Genomic DNA, 22,186 nt, shown 5'->3' on the forward strand with positions numbered 1-22,186 from the left:
AGGAGAGGGAGACAGGAAAAGTAACCACTGAGGAAGGTAGTATTACTATTAAGGAGAATGAGACCATCCTAACCAACAGTACATAAGTAGCTAATGTATTTAACAACCATTTCTTAAGTGTAGGAGAAAAAATTGGTGAGAACAGTTCAAAAGAAAAAGCCATGGAAGAGACTGTTTTGAAAAAATTTAGTCAGATAAGTTTCACCTAACAACCTCTTGTGAAATAAGCAAAATTATTAAATCTTTGAAAAATAAATGTTCTGTTGGAGTAGATGACATCTCTAATGAGATATTAAAACAATGCAGAGCAAGTGATTTAAATAAGTTTGCCACTTCATCTAACTGGGGCGAAATTACATTAGGTGTTCCATAGGGTTCAATCATGGGTCCCCTTCTGCTCTTGATATATGTGAACGACCTCCCTTCCTATCAGCTGAACTGACACTGTTTGCTGATGATACAAGCACTGTTATTAATCCAGTAAAAGAAACTCCAATTGAATATGATACAAATAAGGTCTTTGGAAAAGTCATTAATTTGTTTTCTGCAAATGGGCTTGCTCCAAACTTAAAAAAAAAACATACATCATCCAATTTTCTGCTGCAAAAAGTACAGTTCCTTCAATAAATATAACACATCAACAGAAGTCAGCAACTTGGGAACTTGCCCTTCAGTATATCCTCTCCTCTCGTTATCCGCCAGGCATCAACCTCCGCTAATTTCAAGTTGCCGCCGCTCATACCTCACCTATCTTTCAACATCTTTGCCTCTGTACTTCCGCCTCGACTGACATCTCTGCCCGAACTCTTTGCCTTTACAAATGTCTGCTCGTGTCTGTGTATGTGCGGATGCATATGTGTGTGTGTGCGAGTGTATACCTGTCCTTTTTTCCTTTTTTCCCCCAAGGTAAGTCTTTCCGCTCCCAGGATTGGAATGACTCCTTACCCTCTCCCTCAAAACCCACATCCTTTCATCTTTCCCTCTCCTTCCCTCTTTCCTGATGAGGCAACAGTTTGTTGCGAAAGCTTGAATTTTGTGTGTATGTTTGTGTTTGTTTGTGTGTCTGTCGACCTGCCAGCACTTTCATTTGGTAAGTCACATCATCTTTGTTTTTAGATATATTTTTCCTACGTGGAATGTTTCCCTCTAATATAATCACTCCTTATTTTTTGTTAGAAATAACATTTAATTAAGATATAAAGTAGTATTCTTGCTTCACAGGAAACCAGTGTAGGCATAACCTCACCATCAATAGACTTATCTGTCGCAGAATACAGTGAAACTGCAGACTGTGCTACTGGGACAGATAGTAGTATCCTTGTTGTACAGAAAACCTGTGTGGACACAATTCTATAATCCAGGAATTCAACTAGAGTGGAACACTGTGAAATTTCAAACAATATTTACAAGGTTTCCACAATATTAACTACCTAATGGAGAAATCAGCTGTGATAAATGAACCTACAAAAATTGCAAATAAATTTAATTTCTACTTTACACAGATACATGAACATCTTATAAATCAAAATTTACAGCGTACTCCCAGAAATCAATCCAGATGTACTATAAATAATAAACCTATTTTTCTATAAACCACCAATGAAAAGGAAATACTTGTTATAATCAAAGACATGAAGCCCAAATTCTCTGTTGGTACTGACAATATCCCTGACTACATCTTGAAGAAATGTGCTCCCCTCATAGCCAGGCCACTTGGCGACATCCACTGGGGGCCGAATGGCACAATAACCCTGGGTTCGGTGTGAGGTAGCAGTGGGGTGGGTGGATTGCTGTGGCCTGTTGTGGGGCTGTGAGTCACTGAGGGCTACAGCGGGACAAAGTCTCTCCATCGTTTCTAGGTCCCCATTTTAATACACACAGACAATACACAATACCATGTCTATATATCTTACAAGTAATAATATTTGTTAGGAAAATCTTAGAAAATAGTAACAGTCTTGTATCCACTAATCAGAGTATCCATCTCTATAACACAAAGAGAAAGCAGAATATACATGTTCAACATGCGTACACGACACAAAAACAGAATGGAACACTGCAAACAAGAAACAGACTGTTCAATAACATTAAAACAATAAAAGACACTTCAAATTTTAAAACAGCTGTCCATAAATATTTATTGCAAATGTGTTGTTGTAGTGTAGATGAATATCTTGAAACATAAAAATTTGTTCTGTCCACGTTCTGTACTTTGTACATAAACTTGAACACCTTTATATAGAAGTGTGTCCTCTTTACTATTTTACTTTAGAAACAGATATTTAAATTTATATGGTACTTTTGAATTTCCACGTTATTTGCTTATATGTTTCTCCCACTTAATAATGTAAACTTATTTAGAAATAGCATGCAATTCTGAATTTTTCACAAGGTATCCACCTGTACACTTTTCTGTTTCTTGGCAATACATATGTATTATACGAACATTTGTATCATTATAAGATCACTGTCATTATCATTTTAACCATCTATCACCTCACCTCCATTTTTGACTTGTCCTATATCATCATGTGCCTCTCTGCACACAATGTACGATCTACAGGATAAATAAAATTACAAACTACAAGTTTAGTAAAGGAAGAGTAATCAGAAGCAAAAGTGAATTAAAAACAGTACTGCATATGGAAAATGTTTGTAGGACAATTGATGACTTTTCATTTATGATGATAAATAACCCACAGCAATAAGACTCCACCTACAGCAAGTTATGGTGACTATTTTGGGTTCAGTAATGTTTTGACAAACTAACAAGGCAGAATGTGGGAAGGTGTACACATCATCAGTGCTGCCATTAATATGATTTGGTGCAGATTTACAAAAAAAAACCAGGTGTTACTTTATGCAAAATGTGACAAAAGTATTGAACAGAGAAGTGTTAAAACTGGGTCTCGCCACTGAAACAGTGACAGTATTAGAAACAAATGGGGACCAGCAAATTAATAATGGATTATTGTAGCAATGATACCCTTGGGGATTCGCAACCCCTATTTGTGACATGGGCACAATGAACCCAGGGTCTCACTGCTTATTCAGTATCATTTCATTGATTCTGTTTTTCATACTGAATGTTTTCCTCCAACTCCCCTCTTTATCTTTTCACACTTACACCTATCGTCAATGCATTTTGTACACAGAAATTTATGTTGTGCATATAGAGGTCTTAGCATAAAAATAAATAATCTCACAGAGCCAGAAAAAATGTTTTGAAATGCATATGCTAAAATTATTAATTTTCTCGGATGTAAAGAAATAATATTTATTACTGGTGATGTTCAATTTTGATGCTCTTTTCAAACAGAATTTTCTTTTGATCAGCATTACTAAAACAAAGTTATAGTATGCTATATGCTTTCTGTGTTGAAATAATAAAAGGTAAACAGATAGGAGGTATACTTTCCACTGGAATCTTGTCACCCCAGAGGATATTGTAAAAGCTGTGGCAAGGTTCACCAACTCCAAAAGTATGGACTTTTAATGGTTTTCTAACTATGTAATGAAAAACAATAATACACCTTATCTGTCAACCTCTTTCTTTCATTTTTAATATGTGTTTAGAATCTGGAGTTTTCCCAGATGCACTCAAAACTGCTAAAGTGATACCAGTCTTTAAAAAGGGAGACAAGCATCTGCCCCAAAACTACTGACCAGTTTCTATTGTCCCAATTTTCTCTAAAGTTTTTGAATATCTAATGTACAGTCAACTAAATAACTATTTTGAAAAGCATGATCTCCTCTCCAACAGACAGTTTGCATATCAACACGGTAAAAATACCACTACTGCTGTCACTGAAGTTGTTAACCAGGTGTTAACTGCATTCGAAAAGAAGGATCTAGTATCAGTTGTACTTTGTGATCTTAGCAAAGCCTTCGACTACATACCATCTAACACCTTGCTTGCAAAACTGGAATTTTATGGCATACACAAACCATCTTTACATGTAATCGAATCATACATAAGTAACAGGAGACAGTTTGTATCAATTAAAAATAGGTGCTCCTCACTGAAGGAAGTTCAGAGCGGAGTGCCTCAGGGCTCGGCCCTAGGTCCTTTTCTGTTCATCATTGCAATTAATGACTTACCTTACCATGTAGGAGCAAATTCAATTGTGTGTTATGCAGATGACACAACATTGCTCAGTACACACCATGACACAACAGAACTGCATCAGGCAACACAGGAAAAACTAGAACTAGTAATGAATTGGGTTTCTTCTACTGGACTCCTATGTAATTCTGATAAAACACAAGAACTAATTCTGGGTTTAACTACAGCTGTTGAAAGCAAATCAGTAAAATTGTTAGGATTCCACATTGATTCAAAATTAAACTGGGAGGAACACATTAGCCATATCTGCAAGAGAATAGCAAGAGTGTGTTATCTCATCTGGAGACTGACAGAAGTAGTCCCTGATGAGTATCTAAAGGTGGTATATTTTGGTCTGTTTCAATCACACATTTCCTACAGCATATTGTTATGGGGACATTCTTGCTTTGTCAGTGAAATTCTGAAAAAAAAAAAAAAAAAAAAAGTAATCAGAGTAATGAGCAAAGTTAAGCCCAAGGAACACTGCCACCCCCTCTTTATCAAGCACATGATATTAACTGTTGTGAATCTACACAGCACTGCTTTAGGTCAAAACCAATTTAAATGAGTTCGAGACCAGAGAGAACATACATCCCCACAACACCAGAGGCAAACTGGACTTTGACATACCAAGACACAGACTCACAAAGACTGCAAACTCACAGAAAATAATGAGTTTAAAACTCTTCAATAAACTTCCAGCATCTGCTCGGTCACTGACCAGTAATATTTTCAAATGTAAGATTTATGACTGGTTACTCAAACACCCATTTTATAAGGTAACAGAATATTTTGAAATAATCGTTGACATTAGTATATAAGAATATTCCTAAAAGAAAAGGAATTAAATTGTAAAAACTTTACTGTAAAGTTATTGTTAATAGTATATTTAATGTTCAGACCTATTTTGCTGTAAGTGGTCAATGGTGAATAAACTGAACACTGAATACGAAATACTGATATTTTGAAAAACTACAGTGCAATTTGGAAAAGAAATTTGGTCTCACATAATGGAAGGTCAGACTGAAATTTTTTATTGTTTTTATTGCAATTATAAACAGCAGCTGTTCTTAACAATATTAAAATATCTTAAGTTCTAGTGAGTGAAAATGATAGTGAGAAATGAAAATAGTAAATCTACTTTTGCAAACTCTGTCTACTGAGTGTCTATACCAGTCATTAAGAGGGAAACAGTTTACTAGAGAAGAAGGCTTGTTATATCATAACCGTGAAATGAATTATGAAGTCTGAAAGTTATATGAATATAATATGATGCTTGAAAGATCACTTCCTATGTATATTGTGTCTCTTGGTTCAGAACATATGCTGTATTGTCATGGGTGAGGTCTATCAATTATATTCAGAGCACATTTTTTTTTTTATTAAGGGTAATATAAAGATGTTGTGGTGGCTCCCTTGTCACAGGATTTGCGACCGCTACAGTCTGCTAGCAGATGACACTGTCCAATGTGCTTGTGCTACTATGCACCCTATGTGATAGGAATGACTTTTCCCTCCTCCACCATAACCAGCGGCCACAAGTTCCTGTAGAGGAATTTCCACCCACATGTGGAGTGGTTATTCTTTCCATTGAGCTAATGATGTGCTGTTTGAATGCAAAAGACCTTACAGCTAGTCTGGATATAAGTGCTACAATACAGTTCCCAAGCACCGCAGCACCGATGATCTAGGGCAAACTTTCCGGTAAGTCAGCCTCATGTTGCTTTGTGGAAAATAGTGCTGCAGATGCTCAGCTCACCTACAGAGAAGCAGGTGCTTTTCGCACATTTAACAGCTCTTGTGCCGCAGTCAACATTGTCCCTTTTAGTCCCTTTGGAAAATCTGCCTTTTAGCTCTCTGATGGACCATTAAATATTAAACATGCAGCACCATGGTACAGTGATTAATTAATATAGTTTTTCATGCTGAAACCCTCACCATTTCCCAATGAGATCAGATGACTTTGCACTGTGCAATTCTGTAGACATTAACTAGCAGTAGTAACCACTACACGGCAATATTTCATAGGTTGCTTTATTTTGCCTTAAGCCAACATGGCCACTGAAGTTGTGACCCTCTTTGCTTTACACATGTGACACTTGTTGAGTGGATATATGCGTTAATATTGCAAGCACCCATGCAGAACAACCAGTTGAATGCAAAACATTTTGTCAAACTGTTGTTGTGCACAGTGTGAGTTGTTTTGTGTATTCACACTAGGTTTATTGTGTGTTCTATATACAACATCCACTGGTTTTGATGTTATTTCTGAGAATTATGTTGTCTCCATGGGGGTGCCCCATGAGGTTCTGTTTAAATACACAACACCACCAAATTCTTCTAATTCACATTAATATCTACAAGTTCCTGCAAAGACTAGACAATTGCATCTCTAGTTTCATTTAATTGTCCTCTTTGTATTTTTAATGCTGAATTGGACTTGTCCTCTTTGTGTTTCTCACATTGCACTGGACTTGTTCATTTTTTATTACCCAAGAAATGTTGGATTTCTGTTATGTTTAATGTTGCTTATTGTACTTTATTGCATTTAGTTGCTTGTAGCAAAACTGGTTGTACTTCTTTGTTGAACTTAAGGAGAAATTCTCATAATTCCATAGTGGAACATATACCTCATCTTCCCTTCCCATCATCACATTCTATGATTCATATTTTGTGTTTCCCCGGGCTGCATCTCAGCCATGAGGTATTTATCTTCTCATTTAATTATCCAGAGCTTGTAACATTATGGCGATGGTATCAGTAGTGTTGTAGTGGCCCCTTATCATTTAGAGGGCCCGCAGAACTGACAAGCAAGGTGGGCCGCCAACCTCCTTTCAAGAGCTCAGATCAAAGCATCGCCATTGGATGTAAACAGCAACAGATTTTCCAAATAAACACGAAACTACTTTGTGAAAAGCCATGTGACAGAGATCCACCAATTGGAACTATTGTGACTATGTGTAGCTCTCTGCTGAATCGGCATTATAAGCACACCAGTTGAGTCAGACCGGCAGTGCAGCTAGGACAGCTCCGGCCAACACCTATGCCAACTCTAGCACAGTAGACACTCACCATAGCATTCAGTAGAATGTTGTATCTATGCAATTGGTAGAGTAGTATTTTGTTTATTATTTTCTTTTCATTGTCTTGTACTATTACCTGGTTTTTGCCACCACAAGAATTGTTGTGCTTCTTGTTGTTCTTGCATTTGGAAGTTAGTGCACGCCAAGAAGGCATTTTAGTTATAATAAAGTGTGTTCAAACTTGATCATTAGTTCTTTCCTACTGACCGCAGGACACTACAGTTATTGGTGATGAGTATAAAACTTTCATTTTCAAACAAAATGGCCCCCTCAGAGGAACTTCTTCAATCCTTGGTGGAAACTCTACAGCAGATTCAGGCAGCACTCACATCATCTACATGGGTACTCTGCAAATCACATTTAAGTGCCTGGCAGAGGGTTCATCGAACCACCTTCACAATTCTCTATTATTCCAATCTTGTATAGCGCGCGGAAAGAATGAACACCTATATCTTTCCGTACGAGCTCTGATTTCCCTTATTTTATAGTGGTGATCATTCCACCCTATGTAGGTCAGTGTCAACAAAATATTTTTGCATTTGGAGGAGAAAGTTGGTGATTGGAATTTCGTGAGAAGATTCCATCACAATGAAAAACGCCTTTCTTTTAATGGTTTCCAGCCCAAATCCTGTATCATTTCTGTGACACTCTCTCCTATATTTTGCGATAATACAAAATGTGCTGCCCTTCTTTGAACTTTTTTGATGCACTCCATCAGTCCTACCTGGTAAGGATCCCACACCATGCAGCAGTATTCTAAAAGAGGATGGACAAGTGTAGTGTAGGCAGTCTCCTTAGTAGGTCTGTTACATTTTCTAAGTGTCTGCCAATAAAACGCAGCCTTTGGTTAGCCTTCCCAACAACATTTTCTACGTGTTCTTTCCAATTTAAGTTGTTCGTAATTGTAATACCTAGGTATTTAGTTGAATTTACGGCTTTTAGATTAGACTAATTTATCATGTAACCGAAGTTTAACGAGTTCCTTTTAGCACTCATGTGGATGACCTCACACTTTTCGTTATTTACAGTCAACAGCCACTTTTCGCACCATTCAGATATTTTTTCTAAATTGTTTTGCAGTTTGTTTTGATCTTCTGATGACTTTATTAGTCGATAAATGACAACACCATCTGCAAACAACCAAAGATGACTGCTCAGATTGTCTCCCAAATCATGTATATAGATAAAGAACAGCAAAGGACCTATAACACTACCTTGGGGAATGCCTGAAATCACTTCTGTTTTACTTGATGACTTTCCGTCAATTACTATGAACTGTGACCTCTCTGACAGGAAATCACAAATCCAGCCACATAACTGAGATGATATTCCATAAGCATGCAATTTCACTACGAGCCGCTTGTGTGGTACAGCGTCAATAGCCTTCTGGAAATCCAGAAATATGGAATCAATCTGAAATCCCTTGTCAATAGCACTCAACACTTCATGTGAATAAAGAGCTAGTTGTTTCACAGGAACAATGTTTTCTAAACCCATGTTGACTGTGTGTCAATAGACCATTTTCTTTGAGGTAATTCATAATGTTCAAACATAATATATGTTCCAAAATCTTGCTGCATATTGACTTTAACGATATGTGCCTGTCATTTAGTGGATTACTCCTACTACCTTTCTCAAATATTGGTGTGACCTGTGCTTCTCTCCAGTCTTTGGGTACAGATCTTTTGTTGAGCGATCGGTTGTATATGATTGTTAAGTATGGAGCTAATGCATCAGCATACTCCAAAAGGAACCTAATTGGTATACAGTCTGGACCAGAAGACATGCTTTTATTAAGTGATTTAAGTTGCTTCACTACTCCGAGGATATTTACTGCTACATTACTCATGTTAGCAGTTGTTCTCGATTCAAATTCTGGAATATTTACTTCGTCTTCTTTTGTGAAGGCATTTCGGAAGGCTGTGGTTAGTAACTCTGCTTTGGCAGCACTGTCTTCGACAGTATCTCCATTACTATTGCGCAGAGAAGGCATTGATTGTTTCTTGCCGCTAACATACTTCACATATGACCAAACTCTCTTTGGATTTTCTGTCAGGTTTCAAGACAAAATTTTGTTGTGGAAACTGTTATAAGCATCTCGCATTGAAGTCCGTGCTAAATTTTGAGGTTCTGTAAAAGATCACCAATCTGCAGGATTTTGCATCTGTTTAAATTTGGCATGTTTGTTTTGTTTGTTTCTGCAACAGTGTTCTGACCCGTTCTCTGTACCAAGAAGGATCAGCTCCACCATTTGTTAATTTATTTGGTATAAATCTCTCATTTGCTGCCAATACCATTTCTTGAATTTAAGCCACATTTGGTCGACACATATATTATTAATTTGGAATGAGTGGAGATCGTTTCTCAGGAAGGCATCAAGTGAATTTTTATCTGCTTTTTTGAATAGGTATATTTTTCGCTTATTTTTCGACAATTTGGGGATTACAATATTCAATCTCGCTATGACAACCCTGTGTTCACTAATACCTGAATCAGTTTTGATGCTCATTATTAACTCAGGATTATTTGTTGCTAAGAGGTCAAGTGTGTTTTCACAACAGTTTACTATTCACGTGGGCTCATGAACTAACTGCTCAAAATAATTTTCAAAGATGCGTTCAGCACAATTTTGGATGATATTTTATGCATACCTCCAGAATTAAACATCTATTTTTGCCAACATATCGAGGGTAAATTAAAGTCACCAACAACTATTATTGTGTGAGTCAGGTACGTGTTTGAAATCAAATTCAAGTTTTCTTTGAACCTTGCAGCAACTGTATCATCTGAATTGAGACGTTGGTAAAAGGATCCAATTATTATTTTATTCCAGTTGCCGACAATGACCTCTGACCATACTAACTCACAGAAAGTACCTACTTCAATTTTGCGACAAGTTAAACCACTTCTAACAGCAACAAACATGCCACCGCCAACCATGTTTAGCCTATCCTTTCGGAACACCATTAGATTCCTCGCAAAAATTTCGGCTGAGCTTATATCCAGCTTTCAGTGCCTATAACGATTTGAGCATCAGTGCTTTCTGTTAGTGCTTGGAGCTCTGGTCTTTCCCAACACAGCCACGACAATTTACAACTGTTATACCAGTAGTTCCTGTATCTACACTCTTCGTGTGTTCAGCCCGCATCCTTTGTGAATGAAGCCCTTCTTGTGTTTTCCCGAGGCCCTCTAACCTAAAAACTGCCCAGTCCATGTCACACAGACCCAGCTACCCGTGTAGCTGCCTCCTGAGTAGCGGAACCCGAAACCCAACCACCCTTTGGTGTAAGTTGAGGAATCTGCAGCCTACATGGTCACAGAACCATCTGAGCCTCTGATTCAGACCCTCCACTCAGCTCTGTACCAGAGGTCCACAATCGGTCCTGTCGATTATGCTGCAAATGGTCAGTTCTGCTTTCATCTTGCAAGCAAGACTGGGCAGCCTTTACCACTTCTGTTAGCCACTCAAAACCAGGGAGAATCTCTTCTGATCCAAAGTGACACACATCATGGCATCCAGGAGGACCCTTTCCACATTTGGAATGACTCCACCCGGTAAGCACACGGAGTGCACATTACCCTTCTTGCCAGCCAAGTCCCTAAGGGGCCCCATAACATGCCTAACATTGGAGCTCCCAACTACATCTGTTCTGCAGCAGCATTCAGTAGGCCATTCTAGTATGCCGTATGCCATCAGTCTCACCTGCCATCAACAATAGGTCTTGGACATTTCCATGTTGTGACTATGGACTTCTGATTTGGATTTGTTTTGCCAGCTGTTGATCTCCTGGATTGATACTGTGTGTTATTGGCCAAACAGTGTATTTTGTTTCACTGCCCTGATCCAATGCCTTGTTATTACAGATCTATTGAGTTCAACAAATTTAGCCTGCACTATATACCAGTCCAAATTCATCCCTAAAAAAACCACAAGACAAGGGTTTTTCAAGGCACAACCTACGCCCATTTATTATCTTGCTTTACATAAATGACCTTCCATTAAGATGAAACACTAATGCAACCTTTATTTTTGCTCATGATGCCACAATTTCATATCTGGCACAAAAAAAACTGTCTAGACTGCAGTGAATAATAGCACAGCCCAACCACATTCATGACTTAAATCAAGTAGACTACTCGTTAATGTAAAGAAGACTGTTGGCTTAACTTTGTCTCCTACTCATAATAATACTCCAGTGGTCCCAGTTGTATCACTGAATGCTAAACTTGTTGAGTTTGACAATGAAACCAAATTCCTAGCGGTTTCCATCACTGACACACTCACATGGTAAAAACACATTGACGTAACCAGCACCAAACTGAGTAAAGTAGTTTGTGATGGAAGAGAAATACCAACGTCAGTAGCATAATACCACTGAAATAATTCAATGCCGACAAATGAAAATTTGTGCTGGACTGGGACTTGAACCTGGATTTTCTGCTTTATGTGACCAGTCCCCTTGACCACCTTGGCTAACCAAGCACGCTTCAAGTCTAACCCTAAATCCCAAGTTATCACACACTACTGCTTTAGCTGTATAATAGTAATAAAGTATGTTTCATGATTATATTAATAAGAAATGTAATACAAATCACTATCCAGACATAAACATATTATTCACTCTTTCACTTGATACTCAGTTATTAAATTATTTTTTGGGGACTGTGTTGTAAAATAAATGATATACACACATATGAGAAACATTTAAAAGGATAATACAATTGTGTTATTAGAAATGTTCTGTGCTTGTACGAATTTTTAGGCTATTGGACTTCTTCTCCTACATTTCAATTGTAGATGCAGGCAGCGGATTCCAAGTACACCAGTGCATGTCATAAATATGAAAATCCTCCTTACTTGGTTTCACTTCATTTGAATAAAAAATGCTTAATACTGGTATCAAATGTTTTTCTTATTTTGAAACATGTATGATACAAAACACTCGTGGCCCGTCATATTCCGAACAGCACTTCTTAACAAAACTTCTACTTACAAGAGATTGTGAGAAACAAAATCATGAACAAAAAATGAATGAATGTTTTTTCAGTTGTCTGCACCTTAGAAATAATTAACGTCTTTGCCAACACTTATGGTCGATCAGTGAATCATTTTTTGTTTTTAATAAATTTTAACTTTACGATATCCTGGGGATATCCATTTAATGGAATGGATATGTCAGCTTATCATATGTATGTTAGAGTTCTACAAGAAATTAAAAGATTATGTACATAATATGATAGTCCATTACATATTTTAATTTAGCACGCTGACAATAATGTTCCGTTTACATCATCCTCGCTGCCGGGTTTCGCTCTTGCACACTGGCCAATTTGGCAGCTAAGAGCTAGTTGGCATCAGTCAACATGTACCTATACAATTGCCCCCACACTGTACGTTGACATGGTATGGAGACAAACAGTGTTTTTTTGCTTGTACATGTTTACATTTGCCGATAGGGGTTAATGCCCTTTATTTGTCAGTTTTTTTTTATTATTTAATGGAATGGATATGTCAGCTTATCATATGTATGTTAGAGTTCTACAAGAAATTAAAAGATTATGTACATAATATGATAGTCCATTACATATTTTAATTTAGCACGCTGACAATAATGTTCCGTTTACATCATCCTCGCTGCCGGGTTTCGCTCTTGCACACTGGCCAATTTGGCAGCTAAGAGCTAGTTGGCATCAGTCAACATGTCAGCTGCTACCATTGCACGTGCATGCACTCATTTTCTTAGTGTTGATTTCACATTGAGTGTCATACTTTACCCTGAGTGTCACATATTGAAGAATTGTCATGGCATTTGTCTTCATTCTGGGTGCAGTGTGTTTGTGCTAATTGCTCCAAAATCTAAGGTTGTGGCAGACGATCTCCATCTTTATGGCCCAGGCATCATTATTACCCGTTGTACTCGCATTTTCGGCAGAGAGTCTGTCTCCGTTAGCTAAGTGGTCAGCACGATGGAATGCCACACCAAGGGGCCCAGGTTCAATTCCCAGCTGGGGCAGGAGATTTTCTCCACTCATGGACTGGGTGTTGTGTTGTCCTCATCATTATTTCATCCCCATCTCCAATGCGTGCAAGTCGCCCAATGTGGCATCGAATGCAATAAGTACTTGCTCTCGGTGGGCAAACTTCCCTGACTGGGGGACTCCCAGCCCACAATGCTGTACGTTCATTTCCATTTTAGCAGAGAGAGACCTGACCAACAGCATTTGTTGATGAGGTAAGTATCAGCTTGAGCAACTACAGTTCACTTGTTAATATGTCAAGCATGAGCCACGATACTCAGAAATTATTTCATTGCACACACATGTTCATGTCACCCCACTTGGCCATCCACTTGTTGAAAGGCACATATAGCCATCCAAAACATAGTATAAATTGCTTGTCTTTAAAGTTCATTTCTTCATATGGAGTTTGGTTTCCAATGAAAATTCATACAAATATTGAGTTACAGCAATATACATAACACTATAGCTTATACCTGTAGCTGACATTCCATCCCTCACTTACACTATAAACATAAATTTCTTAAGTTTAAAAACATTATTAATTTTTCATTAACTTGGTTCTGTTACTAGTTTGTTTGTTAACTTCAACTTATCTTTGCTCACACCACATATACAAATTAATTACATACACATTATCATGATACAATACAAGCATATGGCACATTTATGCTTCATTTTATAGATAAGCTTTCATCACTTATAGGAGCTCATTTCTTCCTTAGGGAGAGGAGGGAGAAAAACATTAGAAATGGGACTAAAACATTACACATTGCTGGCCTAATTATGCTTGGCACCACCTCCTTTGTTTGGGAGAGAAAAAAGGAAATATTCATCTACTGGTTCAAGGGTTAATGAGGAAATTTTACTCGTACTTTCATGTACTAGTTTCCAAGGAATTTTTGTTTCATGTCAATTCACACTAAGCTACATGTGAATTGAAGTAAATAGCACTAGCACATGAAGAAACGACATGATACTATATTTTGGTATGTTTTGAGAAAATATTGTATCTTACTCCTCCTTTACTTCTTGGATATGGGCCAGCTAGGTCCAGGGATACTCTATCTTGAGGGTTTTTTTTGTGAGTATTGGGTGTACCTCAGTATATTTTGAAACATTGGACTGTTTTGATTTTTGACATATTGCATGTAAGATATAATGATACAAAACACTCTTGGCCCATCATATTCTGAATGGCACTTCTTAACAGAACTTCTGCATACGAGAGAGTATGAGAAACAAAAAGATGTACAAAAAAATGAATGTATGTTTTTTCACTTGTCTGCACCTTACTGTACATTCATAATTAATTTATTTGCCAATGCTTCTGGTCGATCAGTGTTTCATTTTTTTGTTTTTAATAAATTTTAACTTTATGGTATCCTGGTGGTCCTTCATGTACTTACACAGGACCAAAGCGCTGCATCTGTGAAGTTGTTTAACTCAAAAAGCCAACAGGAACATGTAAACCACTGTTTAAGAAATTACATATATTACCACTCCCATGCCAATATATACTTGATCTACTATAGTTTACACTGAAAAACACTAGTAAACAATACAAGAACTCAGACTGACACAAGATCAGAAATTCACTAAGACTGGTTCCTCATTCAACCAACCTCTACAGTGAAAGTGTTAAATATACAGAAATAAAATTACACTCTCAATTACTGATACCAATGAAGAAAATCAAAGGACTAAAGGTCTTCAAAACAAATTTAAGCTCAGTTCTATAAAGTGCTGCTTTTACAGTGTACAGGAATTATTATAATCTGACCTGTCATAATAAGCTGCAGTGGGTCTGAACAACATGAGGCATGATCATCCAGAATTCATGACCACCAGTCTACTATTGATATAAACCCAGCCAGGTGATATCAGCATCACCTGCCTGGTGAGGAATGACTGCAAGTCAGAGACGTGCATGATCATGTAGTATCAGTGAGTGTGCTGTCCATGAGGAGAATGGGGAAGGTGCGTGATCAGTCTGAGTCTGACTGAGGGAATATTGTGATAGCTCAGAGGCTTGGCTCAAGCATTTCAGAAACTGCACGACTTACCGGGTGTTCGACAAGTGCTGTGGTGAGTGCCTTCAACACGTGATGGAACCAAGGTGAAACCATGTCTAGGTATTGTGGGGTTGGTCGGCCACCCCTCATTACAGATGTCAGACATCAAAGACTGGGCAGATTGCTAAAACAGTACAGGCAGCGAAATATGGGAGAACTAACATCACACTTTAAAGATGGGCAGAGTACAACATGCAGTGCACCAAACACTCCTAACTATGGGCCATTGCAGCTGATGACCCATGCATGTGCTAATGTTAACACCATGACACTGGCAGCTATGACTGAAATGGGCATGTGACCATCAGCACTGGATGTTGGCACAGTGGCAGAGAACTGCACGGTCTGATAAATCCCAATACCTTCTTCATCATGCCGAAGGGAGGGCATGAATTCATCATCTTCCAGGGGAAGAGGTCATTGACACCTATACTGTGGGACAGAGACAAGCTGGCAGCAGCTCCATTACGCTCTGGGGAGCATTCACATGGGCATCCATGGGTCCAGTGGAGCTCGTGCAATGTACCATGATGGCTAAGGAGTATTGTACACTGGTTGCAGACCATGTACACCCCTTCCTGATGATCACGTTTCCTGATGACATCAGCAAGACAGAGCGCAGTGTCACAAGGCAACGGCTGTGATGGAGTGGTTTGAGGAACACAGTGGTGAGTTCCAATTGATGCGCTGACCCTCCAGCTTGCCAGATCTGAGCCCAAATTGATTGATTGTGGCGTCCAGAGCTCATTGTTTCCTCCCTGGAATTTACTGGAATTCTTGACTTGTGTGTGCAGATGTGGTACCAACTCCCTCTAGTAACCTACCAAGGCCTCATTGCTTCCACACTGTGATGTGCTGCCGCTGTAATCCATGCGAAAGTTGGACACAATGACTATTACGTAGGTTGCCATAATTTTCTGGATGATCAGTGTATGTCTACAGCATTTTATCTGTTATGTTCCAGGGTACTGCACATACAGATAAAACAGCAGGAAAACAGAATGAGATTTTCACTCTGCAGCGGAATGTGTGCTGTTATGAAACTTTCCTGCCAGATGAAAACTGTGTGCCAAACCGAGACTTGAACTCGGGACCTTTGCCTTTCACGGGAAAGTGCTCTACCAACTGACCTACCCAAGCACGACTCATACCCCATCCTCACAGCTTTGGAAAGTAGGAGACAAGGTAGTGGCAGAAGTAAAGCTGTGTGGAGGGGGGTGTGAGTCATGCTTGGGTAGCTCAGATGGTAGAGCACTAGCCCGCGAAAGGCAAAAGTCCCGAGTTCAAGTCTCGGTTTGGCACACAGTTTTAATCTGCCAGGAAAGTTTCAGCAGGAAAGCAGATTGGGATCAATAACACATTTACTCAGGGTACAGTTACAGTAATAAATAACACTATCATGTAACTGTACAGTCTGTATTGGTTACAGGACCACATAGCACTTAGGAAATAACTGCCCAAGGAGATACTCAGAGAGATATCAGCAACTTGGTTAATTCCATTGAAGGTGTGTGATGGAGCTGTACCAATGAGGCACAGTCCAAGGCCAAGGTCTGTGAGTCAGTACCCACCAAGAAAAGGATCTGTGTGATCAGCAGAGCTTGGCGCTGATCAGAAGTCACTCAAATTATGACTGCAGATTGGTTGGAAAACCTGCCCGGAGTAACTCTGACAATAACTGATTGCTCAGGAGCCGTGTGCTGGCTTAAGTATTGCTGAGGCAATGGTATACAATGAGGACTATTTCCAGGCATGTGATTTGCAGAGGGACATAGTTCTGCCCTTGCTGTACTTCTTGCCCTCAATTCCAGACAGCGACAATAGCACCTACAATGGTGCCGTCATGAGTTCCCAGCAATAACAAGCGCATTGTTGTTGTTGTGCTTGCTACCCTGAATTATTGTCACAATAGCTGGCTTGCAGATGCCTCTGCCACAAACTAACGATGCCTGAGGCTAGGCCAGCAGCATGACATGGGGCACATGTAGTTGCCATCAAATCAGATAGTAGGTGTGGACACCACATCACTTCTTCCTGGGGGAGAAGATGATGGAGACATCTTGCCTATAACCAAAGAGCCTTAGTCACCTTATCGCTTGAGAAAAGAGGTGGTTAAGTTATTGAGTCATTGCAGTGGAGCCTTTGCCCCTCCCTCTCACAGAGAGAGAGATGATGATGCCGTACCACTGACACAAGGTGCAGTAGGCATGTCAGTGAACAATGGAATGGGTGAGAATAAGAGTGACTGAAAAAAGAAACCAATTTAGAATAGGATGTCACAGAAAGACCATTGGTGTAAAGCCATAGAAGGTATATAAAGGAAGGAATGTAGAAGGAGATAGGTGGAGCACTGGAGGAATCTGCTACATGTGAAACTGACAGGGCATCTGACATAAAGGAGCATGGCAGGAAAGGGTAGAGCTCTGGAAAGACTGATCCTTTGAGAGCCTGCTGCCAAAAGGGCATACTTAGGAGTATGGATGAGATGAGGGCAGACGAGCAGAAGAACTGTCCATTGAGTGTGCACTGTCATGATGTGCATGAAAGCATGGAAGTGATAAAGACAGAGTGCCAGAGGTGTGGGCAGTTGATCACTTACCTCCAGAGTGTTCAAAGGAGCATGGAAAAAGAAGTGAGGTAGGCTTTGGGTACAGGATGAGGAATGGAGGGTCACATAAAAGCCAAGAAGGACTGAGGAGTGGAAAGGCCAACGAAAAGAGGGTGGAGCACCAGAGGAGTCTGTTGGGTGTGAAACTGCTGCAGTCTGACGGAGCCCTGGAGGTGTTAGACCCTCAGAGCCCTGGAGGTGATTGATCCTTGGAGCACTGGAGGTGATAGACCCTCAGAGCCCTGGATATGGACGATTTTGCAGATGGATGATTCTGCAGGTAGGTGACCCAGGAGACAGATGACCCCAGAAACGGATGACCCAAGAGCCGGATGACCCCAGAGATGGATGACCTCAGAGACAGATTAGCCAGGAGACAGATGGAGGCCAGAAGGGCCAGTGCAGCAGAACTGAGCTGGAGCCCAATGGCCAACTGATGTACCATCACTGAGAAGAGGGTGTGCGATGACTGCAATGCGCAGATGCAACAGGAAGCAGCATCGGACAGTGGGAGGAGAATGGCAGCTGGGACATGGTGCTGCTGAGACGTACTGGAATGCAGTCTCCCAAAGGTCAGAAAATGTCAACAGTATTGGGTATGAAGGTCGTACAGAAAAGGCACAATACAATAGAGGTCATGCTCAGTCCAGGGCAGAAACAACAAGAGATGGAACCAGAGGTAAACAGAGGGCATCGTAGTAATGAGAGGACAAGAACCATAAAAGGAGCCGCTGGAGCCAAACAGGCAAAAATGGGAGATCTAAACAGAAAGTAGGACATTCACTGAACACAGTCAAGAGCAAAAATGTAGCCAAACCTTGTATGAGAGAAACCTGTGAGAAGTGGCACTGGAGCCAGCAAAAAATGGGTAATGTCATCACCACTTTCTTTGTCCAAAGCAGTGCCATCCTCAAGAAGTGGACCTGTCATGGCTGCAACTTGTGAATGCCATAGGGGGCATGACTGGGTGGCTGGAGACGGCAGCAGCCGGAAGACAGTTGAGACTGGAATAAGGTCTTCACCTATTCAAGCATTGGAACATGAACAGGGCAAAAAAATTGGTTACCCTAAGCACCAATGATGAAAATGGACAGAGCATCATGGAAAGCTCCATCACCAACAGTGGAAAGATACTTCATCAGGAAGAGTTTTATTCTCACTGTCAATCTGTTATGGACAAGGCTTTGAGAGGTGATCGAAACTTTATCCTCATAGCCAATCTGTAATGTATTAGGGCAGCACTTCTCAAGTAACCACCTAGGGAGCTACTAGAGGAGATATCACGGGGCTGAAGGTGCATGATGGAGCCCTAACATGAGGCATAGTTGAAGGCCCACATGTCGGAGAGAAGTATTCGTCAGATTGTCAGATGTCAGCATTGGTCAGCAGTTACTCCAAATGAGGAACCACAGAGTGGCCAGTGGAACTCATGAAGATTACCCTGATCAGAGGCTGTGTGCCAATCCGAGTACTGCTGAGGAGTAGGATACAGTGCAGACTATTTTCTATTTTCAGGAACATGACTTGTGGAATAAAATAGTCCAATCTGGCTGTGCTTCATGTCATCATTTCGACTGCTGCCATATGCTGAGAGCAGTACCTCCTGTGATGGCATCCAGAGTTCCCTGTGATAACAAGCCACATTGTTACTGTTGTTACTGTGCTGGTTTGCTACCTGGAACTGTTGACACAGTAGCTGGATTGCAAACATCCATGTCGATAGCTGACGATGCCGAATACTAGTCCACTGAGAGCTGCAGGTGTGCGTTCAATTGATGTCCAGTCAGAGAGTAGTCAGAGATACCACATTATCAACTTATGTCGCACATGAATATGTGAGTAAATTGACAAGTGAGTATGAATTTGATGCCTATTAATCTAAGAGCTTGCAATCAACTTTAATAATGTGAGAATCATACTGTCTGCAGAGCTCAAATTGCTTTAATTATTTTTTCTAGGTAATTATTTTCTGAACTTTAGTACACATTTCTTCTTAGATTGATATGTATTGTGTGAAGCATATGGTAAGAGATGGGAACACGTAATGCACCCAGAAATGCTGTTGAACATGACTGTTTCAGTGGCCCATGTGTTATTGTGTGGGGGAGGCATGATGTTGCATGGGCATACTCATTCCCAAATCTTTGAACTCAGTACACTCACTGGTCAACATTATTGTGACACTGTGCTCTTTCCCATGTGTGTTTTCAATGCTGCCTTTGGTTCCTGTTCCACTTCCAAATAGACTGAGAGAAAAACAATGGTCTATATGCCTCTGTATGGCAGCAGAATCGCTCTGCCATCAGCTTCAAATAGCAGTTCTCCAAATTTTCTCAATAGTCTCTCATGGACTGGATGTCAAACATCACCTTCCCTCCATGGATTCCCATTTGAGTTCACAAAACATCTCAATAATACTCAAATACTGAGTGAACCTACTGGTAATAAATATAGCAGCTTGTCTCTGAATTGCTTCAAAGTCTTTCTTCAATTTGACCTGGTGAGGATCTCAAACATTTGAGCAATAATCAAGAATGGGTTCAACTAGTTTTCTACATGTCATCTCCTTTATAGATGAGCTACACTTTCCTAAAATTCCCCAATAAACTAAAGTCAAACATTTGCCTTCTCTACTGCCGCCCTTACCTGAGGATTCCATTTCACATCACTCTGCAGCAATGTGCCTAGATATTTCATCAGCATGACTGTGTCAAGTAGCACACTGTCAATGCTATATTTGAACATTATGAGATTGTTTTCCTACTCATCTGATATTAACTTACATTTTTATATTCATCACACCAACTAGAAATTTTGTCTGATCATCTTGTACCCTCCTACAGTCAGCCAATGATGACACTTTCCTGTATACCATAGCATTATCAGAAAACAGCCACAGATTGTTGTCCATCCTGTCCATCAGATCATTTATGAATATAGGGATTAAGAGTGGTCCTATCACCAACCCTGGGGCACTCCTGATGATACCCTTGTCTTTGATGAGCACTCACCATTGAGGTAAATGTGCTGGGTTCTATTACATAAGAAGTCTCTGAGCCACTCACATGTCTGGGAATCTAGTCTGTATGCTCAGACCTTCATTAACAGTGTGGGATGCTTTGGGGAGATGTACTGGAACACATCCACATCCACCAATGACCATCCAGCAGTTGTCAACTGCACTGGTAGAGGAATGGAATGCTATACAACGAGAAATACTTATTCACCTTGTGGTATCAAACATCCTATTAAGAAATATTTCCCACCTTTTGTAATGTGCAGGAAATCATCGTGAATCACAGAGACTTCACAATAATTATTATCTTGCAATAAAAGTTTCATTGCGGTTTCAGTTACCTTCTTTACTATACAATAGTAGTTTTTCCTATGTGGTTAATTGAGATATATTACTTGGAAATGATAAATTATGCAAATGTCACTTTCGTCCTTACGTTTTAAACACCCATGTATTTTAAAAGGAATAGTGTCATTATATTGTTGGTACCATAAATAATGTTTCTTCACTTACGTGGGTATTACACGACGATCCGCCGCAAATGGTACTGGTCTACCGTGACAGCCATCTAGCGGTAGAATGGGCAAAACTACAAAAATTAGTGGACACATTATCTGCATGCCAGAATAGAGAGCACTTCTAAACTGCCATTAATCTGTGCATGCGCAGTGAGTAGGTTTTCATAATTTTTTTTAAATTAATTAATTAATTTTTTTTTTCCAGTAGACTTTCTTTTATACTAGCTGTTTGTGAAAGCATTATTTCTATTGATCACTTCATATTCAGGCATACAGCAAGGAAAGGTGTACATGTGACTCGCTGTATCATAATATGATATGTCGGCAATCGTATCTTTCTCTGAGTAATACGCATATAATGCGACAGTGATTTTCGATTTGTATCGTAATGCCTTAGCTTACAAAAGTTCATGTTTGTTTTGATTGCATCTCTTGTTTATTTCAGCATGCCAGAAAAGAGAAAATGGCAGTGATAGGCGACGAAGCCCATGCAGTTTCGCCCAGTGCGATAGACGAGGACTGAAAAACTCTGAGTAGCACTTATATACCATATATTCAAAACTTGGACAAATAACACAAGTGCACCTTTAAGTATTGGTCCTTTCAAGTGCTGCAAATTGCAGTGAATACATCCACAACAACTTTTGAAATGGTGAGCTGTGCTATTCTGTGGCTAAAAGCCAGACTCATAAAAGATTCCCCATTCACCAGGAAACATAATGTTGCAACCAGCCTGCAACATAACAGGGTGTTTATTGGTATT

This window comes from Schistocerca nitens, chromosome 7 (assembly GCF_023898315.1).
Source record: "Schistocerca nitens isolate TAMUIC-IGC-003100 chromosome 7, iqSchNite1.1, whole genome shotgun sequence".
Taxonomy (NCBI): domain Eukaryota; kingdom Metazoa; phylum Arthropoda; class Insecta; order Orthoptera; family Acrididae; genus Schistocerca; species Schistocerca nitens.